This window comes from Triticum aestivum, chromosome 5D, assembly GCF_018294505.1.
Source record: "Triticum aestivum cultivar Chinese Spring chromosome 5D, IWGSC CS RefSeq v2.1, whole genome shotgun sequence".
Taxonomy (NCBI): Eukaryota; Viridiplantae; Streptophyta; class Magnoliopsida; order Poales; family Poaceae; genus Triticum; species Triticum aestivum.
In genome coordinates, this window is record NC_057808.1 from 388694927 (window position 1) to 388704845 (window position 9919).

The 9919-nt window shown below is 46.6% G+C and overlaps 1 pseudogene; it reads left to right on the plus strand.

The window, feature by feature from the left end:
- The first annotated feature begins 4540 nt into the window (after positions 1–4540).
- On the plus strand, positions 4541–9583 carry LOC123125055 (protein transport protein Sec61 subunit alpha-like; annotated as a pseudogene).
- The last annotated feature ends 336 nt before the right edge of the window (positions 9584–9919 follow it).

The window sequence follows — 9919 nt, forward strand, 5'->3', positions numbered from 1 at the left end:
ATATATAATAACTAATCATGGTCATAAAATCATGTGATGAAAGTACTGTATATAAAACCACAATGAAAATAAGCTGTATTTTTTAAAAATACAGGAAAAGTTAGCAGCAGCGCTTTTCATAAGAAGCGCTACTGCTACTTAGTACTATCAGTAGAGCTTACCAAAGAAAAGCGCTACTGCTAACTAGGTATAGCAGTAGCGCTCCCTTTCCAGCGCTACTGCTACTAGTTAGCTGTAGCGCCTTAGTGGTAGCGCTGGTACAAGCGCTACTGCTAGCTCAAAAACAAGCGCTACTACTAGGGTTTTCCCTAGTAGTGCGCCCCCAACTGTCGCTGCCACCAAGCTTCATGGCCGGTGGCCGGCGCGGCGGTTCTTCGATGCGGCCCAAGGATGGCCGCCGCAGTGGAGCTCCTCGGGTAGCGCGGCAGCTAGAGATGCCCTCAGGTTAGTAGAAAACCGGCCCCTCCTCCCTCTCTTGTCTCTTCCTTTTCTCCTCCGCCGTTGAGAGTCGTGGTGGCAGGGGCCTCCTCTTTCTCAGGCAATGCCTCCGGTGGAGCAGGCATAGGTGTCTGTATTGTCATGCCATGATCACTAGTTGGTGAATAAATGTTACATGCAATCTGCAATGATGAAACAGATTTTCAATGCCATTTGCCACATTCATTTGTTTTGCAAGTTTGTAGTTTTGGATGTGTGAAAATCTTGCCTCATGAGTAAAATTCGCCTCCTTTATATAAGTAGGAATGAATGCACCTGCAAGGAATCACACATTATTTGGTTTCAAAGTCGAACCATGGATAAATTGCTTGCTTGTGTAACGAAGTTTGGAATAGACCGCAACGATTAAGCATTGTACCTTTCAGCCATCTATCCAAATCATGGGGTCCTTCTAAGAGTACTTAAAAGTCCATGGTGCCATAATACACATATGTTGAGTGAACTTTAATCTCCGTCTATCATCAAGAACAATGAAATATATGTTGTTATTGTGTCGGGATTTAGAGGAGCCTGTTGCGAACTCTATATCCAAGTCAGATTTGATAAGATCTAAAGAGTGGGAATCATATATGAATTATGCTTGTTGGCATATATTACATCCAGTTAAAATGAAGCTTGAATAAACCATGGAGTATGCTTCAATACTTTTTATTGACCATTTTGGTTGTGCTTATACTCTTCTTTCACATAACTTATGATTTTTTTAGTTTGGACATATTGGCCGGCTCCACGTTTATATTGAAATATTGAAATGAAACCAAGCATCCAACTAGTCATCCTCCCTAGCATAGATATGTGAACTAATCAACAAAGTGAATACCTGTTGGCTTGGTTTTCTTTAATGAAAATCGGAAGGGGAAAACCCTTCTTTGATAAAAAAAAGTCTGATGCCTATTGAAGTGGTATGGCTAATATTCACCATATATATTTTGTTTTTTAGATTCTGATGGGGGCACTAGTAAGTACCGGAGAGTCCCGAGTGGTAGGACCGAGTCGTCGCCTCCCATCAGGCCACTCCCAAGGACGAGTCATCATCGGATGGCGATGTCGGAGTGGACTTAGATGGACCAGATCTGCTCGCTACCGAGTCGGGCGACATGGAGACCTCGGACGGCTTGGGGTCTACCTCGAGCAACACTTCCAAGAGGAAGAAATCCAGGCGTGGTCCGGGAAAGGTCCCAGAACCAACTGCTGCCAGCGACCGTCCATCATATTTTGGATGCCACAGCTTTGACACTCACATATGCTTGTCTTTTATATCATGCAGTCAGTGGAAATTTATCCTGACACAACCTAAGGGGGCATGCCCGCCGAATCACGTCATCGGCTCCCTCTTGAGGAAGCACTTCCCTAGATTGTCCAAGCCGGGTGATGACGAGCCGCTGTCGCCAGGTTTAACCTGGGAGCATTACCAACACAACAAGGACGAGCACAATGTCACCATGGCCACCTGGGTCATCAATGCTTTTTTTTGTAAGTATCTTCGCTCCGACCATTGCATTTTTCCATATCCAAATCCTTGCTTGCGTGGATGGTGAGAAGATGCCATATGCTTTCTTGTAGCAAACATTTGTTTGCGTGGATGGTGAGCAACAGAAGGCGATCAAAGGCATCGTGAAATCTGCCCGAAAGATACTCTCTGACACCAAGCACACGCTGCGGTACAAAGCCGTGATGCAATGTAGGCCGCTCGACGACAAGGTAGAGAAGATGACAAGGAAGACTGCTTGCCAGACCAACTTGTCGCGAGAAGAATGCCTGTCAGTGGTAAGTGACTACATCGGTTGCTAGTACTTTGATTCATCCCTCTTGTTCCTCAATTATTTGATTTTGTCTGACTAGGTGAAGGAACCCTGGATGAAGGACGATTGTTGGGAGGCCCTGGTTGACATGTGGTGTGACCCAGCATGGCAGGCGCAACATGTGGAGAAGGGAAACGATCGAGCCAAAATGCCAGGCCGGAACCTAACCGCTCTCAAGCAACACATGGTATGTGGATTAAGATGTTAAATTTTTCGCACGGTGCATCTTGGTTCATTAAACTTGATGGTTAATTTTGCAGGAGGCGAAGGTTGGTCGCCCGGTCCACATCCTGGAAGCCTGGAGAGAAGGCCACAAGGGGAAGGATGGCACCGAGTTCTGCAGCGAGCCGGCGGAGGAGAAGTGGGGGACCTTCAAAGAGGTCTTCCAGGAGGTGCACGGGCAGGAAGCCGAACCTACGTCTAAGCCCCTTGATCCTGAGCTTCTCATCATTGCTGGCGAGGGAAAGGGCCATGGCCGCCACCTCCTTTGCAACGGGGCGATCGCCACCTCCTCGCATCGCAAGCTGCACGAGATACGCGCGTCGAGCACCAGCTCAACTCCGTCCATACGAAGTCGCCCAACCGCCGCATCACGTGAGATAGCGCGTCTCAAGGTTAGCATCCTAACCTTTCATATATGTCCATGCCTTGAAATAGCACCGTTCCAACCTATATGAGCCTAATGCCATGTTACAGGATTTAATGGAGCAGCGGGCTGTTGAAGAGGAGCAAAGGCGGAAGGCTGAGCAGGAGTCCAGAGAAAAGGAATGGGCAGACATGGATGATAGGTTGAAGCTGCTTGAGAATCAACTACAGGTAGAACATTATCTAAACTAGAGTAGAAGATTCATTACATAGGGACGAACCACCCTCACGTGACTCTACTCTTATAGGTTCTTATGCAATCTCGAAGCAGTGCAAGTGATGCCCCTCCTCCTCCTCTGGAATGTTAACCCGATGGCCTCTTCTCCTCAAGATGATCTATATATGAACAAGTGTACTTCTATTGTGACGTGCACGTGTTTTGCAAGTAGTGACAATATGTATGAATTTGCGACTTGTGTGTGATTTCTACTAGGATACTACATTCGACTTGTGTGTGACAATATGTGGACTATCCCTAATTATGCATATATATATGTGGACTAGATCAAATTATGCCTATATATGTTCAAATTATGCCTATATGTGTGTGGACTACTCCAAATTGCACTGTAGTTGTTTTCATCTGTAGGAATCAGAAAAGAAATAGCTTAACAGCAGAATGGATGGGAAAGATTTCCGAGAGCAACACTCGGAAAACGACATACTACCGAGAGCACCTCTCGGAAAACTGGTCGTCTGGGAGACACCACTGTTGTGCCACACCTTTTTTGAGAGCACATCTCGAAAAACTGGTCGTCTGGGAGACACTACTATTGTGCCCACACCCTTTCCGAGAGCCGCTCTCGGAAAAGAAGGCGATCATTGCCGAGACAAGCTCTCGGCAAAGATATGTAAACTGTCAGCTGACATGTGGGCCATGCTGTCCTACTGGTCAGGAGAATTGCCGAGAGCAGCTCTCGGCGAAGATATCGTCATTTTTTTCAAACATATTTAACAAATTATTTGAAACTTTTACTGATAAATGTGACCAGTGGGACCACATGTCAGTTAGAAAGAACACACACACAAAAGAAAATAGGATGTGGCATATACTTTGCCGAGTGTCGTTTGGCGGCTCTCGGCAATGTACGCAGTAACTGACGGAGCCGTCTGTTGCGGACGGGCATGCCACGTGGCTCCTCTTTACTATGAGCGGCTCTCGGCGTCTGCAGGGTTTGCCGTGCGGTGCCTCTTTGCCGTGAGGCAGTGACGGCAAATAAGGCAGTTTGCCGTGAAGCTAGGTTTGCCGAGAGTGACTCTCGACGTTGTTTTCTTTGCCGAGTGTCCGTGTTTTAGCACTCGGCGAAAAGCATGACACCAGGCGTACGTGAAAATTCCAGTAGTGATCATAGACGAGCCGGTGGATGCTCGTATGCGATCCGCCGATAGAAGACAAGCGTTTTCCTTTGGGTTTGGGCTCAGGTTTAGATAACCACCTAGCCGGCTCGGCTTCGCGTCTGTATTCGATCTCCACCACCCAGCTGGCTCGGCTTCGCGCCTGTATTCGATTTCCATCACCCAGCCCAACTCGGCTTCGCTCCTCTATATACTCCCCTGCCCCCTGCCTGTCTCTCCTTGCAAAGTTGGTAGTATCCTGCCGCCGTCGAGTCGCCACTCGCCCGCCGATCGATTGCGAGTTAGTACTTAGTAGCAGCCAAGCACGCACGCACGCAGAGTTTTAGTTTCGTTCCAAGCTCCCCGCGAGCCCATCGATGCCGACCCGGATGGCGAGCTTTGATCTCTTCCGGCTGCGGCCATTGGCGGAGCTCTTGCCGGAGGTGGAGAGCCCCACGGAAGGCGTTCCTTTCCGGCGGAAGGCGGCGTACACGGCCGGGTCGCTACTCGTCGTCCTGGCGGGCACCCAGCTCCCGCTGTACGGGATCGACACCAGCACGGCCCCGCACGACCCGCTCTACTGGTTCCACACGGCCTACGCGGCCAACTGCGGAACCGTCATGGCCTTCGGCGTGTTCCCGCTCCTGGTGTCCGAGGCGGCCTCTCATCTCCTCATGGGATTAAGGGTCGTCAACCCCATCCCTGAAAACCGCGTTCTCCTGTAAGCATCCCGACCAAATTCTCCCCTGCATGCTTAGATCGATGGATGCATGCGTGTGCTTCCTACTAGTACGTAATTCTGAACTTTTCACATGTGCTGCAGGAACGGGCTGCAGAAGGTGCTGGGGGTACTGATCCACTACTAGAGATTAGGCTAATAACGACCGACAACTAAATGCCTTGGTTGTTATAAGTACGATGGGCTAGTCCCACGTTCAAACTAACCACGCGAAACTTCCCCAACGGCGATGGATATCCCGGTCGTTAGTTTGCTGGTCGTTGTTGATTAAGTACTCCATATATTTGATATTATTAGAGAGTAATTAGCATCCTTATCTGATGAAAGGACGGATAAGCAGGAAGATAAATAACAAACACATCTAAATATTCCTAATTTCTTGGCGCGTCCCTCTCAGATCGATTCGCTCCCCTAGGGATGTTGCCACCACCGCCGTGATCGCCACCGCATGCCCAGTCTGCGCAATCTGCTAGGAGCGCAGTACGAAGCAATGGCTAGAGTATTGCCCAGGCGCAGGAGGCAAGAAGGGCATGTTCCCCATCTGCAAGCAGGCCCGACCCGCCTCTTCAAGTCCACCGGCAAGTGCCCCACGCTGGCGTCCCACTCCCCTCCTCGTCGCAGGACCTCGAGCCAGATGCCCTCACTGTCGAGGTCGTCCGAGTGGAGCAGAAGGCTTCATCCCTTGGTCGGGTGCTCGACGAGCAGCGCAATCAGATGCAGAGGCTCCACGCCGAGGTTAGTTTTGCTACCTTATCGGTCGGATCTAGGTCAGTGACGAGGTCAGTGCTTCTACCGCATCGGCCGTATCTCATAGTGGGCTGTTGATTTTTTGAGTCGTTAGATGGTTCTTGGTTCAAGTCGTTAGATGGGAGGGGAAGGGGGCGGTGGATATGATGCGAGAGTTGTCTAGGAAGGAGGAACAGTGCAGCTGTTGCTCAATGCGAAAACAGAGGTTGAATTCTGGTTGTAGTCTCTCGCATGCCATGAACAGGACAGATATTGGGGACGAGCATTGCCGGGGCTTACAAAGGCTGCCGTGTAGCAGGTAATTAGCTAACTGAATTCTTCACTTGGCCATTCTTTTTTGAAAATTTTCAATTTGAAAGTGAAGATGCAAACATGTAGGTTTGTGGAGGTGATAGCGCCAGTCTTGTGGCACTAATCTAGGTACGTTCGTACACTTTTCAGCACAAAATTGGCATTTTTTTTGACTTGTCTGATTGAAAGTGAGGACAATGTGTTCGGCTGTTGATTATTTAACTTGTACATTTTTTGATAATTTTGGCTTGTGTGAACTGAAAAGAAGAGTTAACGAGTTTGATTTCAGAATGACCTCGTCCATGGATGGCCTATTGACTCCTACATATGGAGGTGTGTCGATGTAAGCATTGCCTAATTATTGAGCAACAACGTCTGAAAATATATCATGTGCAATATATTGTCATATATACGTAGTTGTATAAAAAAAATCTCTGTTGATTTAATTTGGCAGAATCCCGAAGAGCAGATTGCCATTGTAGACGCTCAGTACATGGTCCATCATGCAGTTCCCATGCTCCAGGGCAAGGTAATTGTAAGTTTTTCTTATAAGTTTATACGTCTCAAAAATCAATGTCTCCTTGCGTGCTCTGTTTTTCGTATGCTCGCCAGTTAGAATCTCCTATTCGCCTCCAGGGTGACAAAGAAAAGCCAAGAGGCTGTTTTGAGGTGTGTGTATCACTTATTCTTGAGCTGAATGGTAGTTTTTTTAAGCAGAGGAGAATAATGTTCAGTGTTAATTTGTTGGGTATACGTATTAAAAGAATTAGCTGGTTATATAACAACAACCAAAAAAGCTCAATTTGTTTTGTTGCGAAATAAAACAACTCAAATTTTGCTCGAATTAGACAAGAAATATTCCGAGTAATCTTTTTAAGAAATAGTTTGTCTTTGTTGCATATGGATTATAGAAGAATTCAAGTGCAAATTTGTTTCTTTATGCTATTATCCTTTGTGCTAGTTCTTTTATATGTACTGACTTATAAATCATTTATGTTTTTTGTAGAACAGATGGTCCACCGTTAAAGAAACATCACGAGGCATTGTAGTCATTGGTGAAGGATGATATGGACTTGTGATCGTGTCTCATGAGTGAAGAGAAAATATTTACTGTGGTTGTTACTTGATTTTTTTTGGTACAAATGAAACAGCACAGGTTGTTCTACACATTGTTTTTGGTTAATAATTTCCCAATGGTATTTATCTCCAAATGTGTATGTGGGGAGTTAGAGCAAGAGATTTGCGAGGAACATCATTAAGTATGGCTGAATTGGTTTCTAAACTACAATCTTCTGAGCAAGTGAGGCAAGTGCTCGAAGAAAAGTTTGCAGGAAGTGTTAGAAATTAAGCATCTTGGGTCCGCTAGATAGTAAGTGATAGTTCTCGTGGAAGCCAGCATGATCAAGCAAGTTGTTCTCATACATTGATTTTATATGTTATTATACTTTGTGGCAATTTATTTACATGGACTGACTTTCATAAACTACTCAACATTTTGTAGGACTGATGGTCCACCATAATATTACAGAAGCATCAGGAGGCATTGTAATTGCTGATGAAAAATGATATCCATTCAAACAATGATGGTGTACCTTGATTGAAGATTAATAGATATTATCTTTAGTTGTCTTGTTTTGTAAATGGGTACGATGAAGTACATTGGGCATATAAGGAGTGCTTTTGACTCAAATTTCTTAAAGGATATTTAATTTCAGAATTGTATGTCAGAATATTGGTATTTCTATTAATAAAAGAGGCTCTGATCCTTTCAATTTATTTTCTTTTGTTTCTACATTATTGAAATGTTGGATGATGTATAAAGTGATTGCTGAACAGAATGTTATACTAAATATAAGTGGCTCTGGAGGATATCAAAGTGTGAAGAGAGTGGTCGGCAATGATAATTTGGTCAGCATGATAACAGTGTTAGCGACGACAAAAGTGGTCGTTATTTTCATGGGATTGACGACGGCACACCACCCCGTCGTTACAAGAATAACGACCACAAAAGGTATGTGGTCGTTATACTTTTAACGACGGAGCCTACTACGACCAGCAGATTGTGGTAGTTAATTACCTTTAACGACCACAATCTGACCTTCAACGACCACATATATCGTCGTTAAAAACCATTTTCCTAGTAGTAGTGTGATCTCCGCTGCCGTGCCAGTCGGTCACGTGCTATCCGCGAGGCACTGGAGCGTGGGGGCTTCGATCCTCATCTCGCTTCAGGTTTTCGTTGGAGGCGTCATCGTCATCTATCTTGATGAGGCCCTTAGAAAGCGCTACGGCCTCCTTTCTGGCATTCCATTGTGCACCGCCGCCAACGTCTGGTAAGAATACTAACATGCTTGCTCTGATATTTTCTATTTTCTACGTACACTTCTATGATTCATGGTTGATGATTGATGATTGCGTGTGTGTGTGTACGTACGTTCAGCGCAACTCTTCTCTGGAGGGCCTTCAGAGATGGCAAACATGGAGACCTTGCGGCGACGTTCGGCTTCTTTCTGCTTGTCTGCAGGTTACAAGGCTTGCATGTCGCGTTGCCACTGACAAGGCCACGTCGATTGCCAGACGATGAGGCTGCCGCTAGGTTTCAGGCCAACTACAGCATTGACATATCCTACCTCTCATATGCTCCCATCCTCTTTCAAGCCATGCTCCTTTCATGCACGTACGTATTCTCAGAGGTGAGTACCTTGCTTGCATGATTCGTATATTTATCAATGCAGTTATCATGTACTACTACTCTGGCCGGATGAGTAAAATTCTTGTCTTGGGTTAATGTTTGTTGCAGCAACTATATATGAAATTTGGCGGAGACAAGCTGGTCAATCTGCTCGGCAAGTGGGAACGATCTAAAAGTTTTGGAGGGTTTGTCCCAGTAAGCGGGATCGCCTACTACATAACCACACCGCCAACGTGAGTTACACGTATAGAATTATTGCCAGTTCCTTAACATGTCTCTGAACTATTCATTCATCGTGATTGAGATCTGACTGTTTCTCTATGTCCATGAGATGCAGCTTGGCTGATGTAGCGAGAGACCCGGTACACACATGCCTCTATGCCGCCTTGCTGCTCGGCAGGTGCGCTTACGTGTCGACGGCCTGGTTCGTGCTGCGCCGGTACTCAAAGAGATATGTGGCCCGGCTGGTTGGGGCCGGAGTGAGCGTGACGCCTACACAGGCGTACTCGATTCCCGTCAGCCGGTGGAACGGCCGTGTCGCCATGGTGGCCTTCGCCGTTGGACTCTGTTGGCGCTCTGACCCTCCTGGCGGGCTTCATGCGCGTCACCGGTTCCGGCACCGGAATCATGCTCGCCGTCACCGGCATATACTCTTTCTGCCTCGACGCCAGAGCTTCTTCTGGGATCGGCGCGATTGGACTCTGATTGACGGACTCCCGGTGTAGATTAGTTGTACTAGAAGTCCGACTGTCGGCGAGAGAACATATATAGTACTAGCTAGTTGCTACCGGATGCATTGCTAATTCGCCACATCAATGGCTGATTGGATTCTGAGGTTGGTGCAGTTGTACTTGATTGATCAGCGAGACAAGAACGTATATGTGCTACTACTAGCCCTGTGGGTGTTGTTAAACATGTTGGCTTGTGTATCACGCATAGGTAGGCATAGGTAGTTAGAGATAGACTTATCTTATCAATGTACTTGTTTATCTTTCTATCTCTTCTCTCGTATCCCTATTGTATCTCTCTGGTTGTTATAACAACCAGCACCCTGTAATGCCACGAGACTCCTCTCGCCCCAATCAATACATAACCGCGGGCTCTCCCTGTATGGAGAGATGAGACGCTTTGATACATCTTTCTACATGGTATACAGAGCTACCCTCTTCC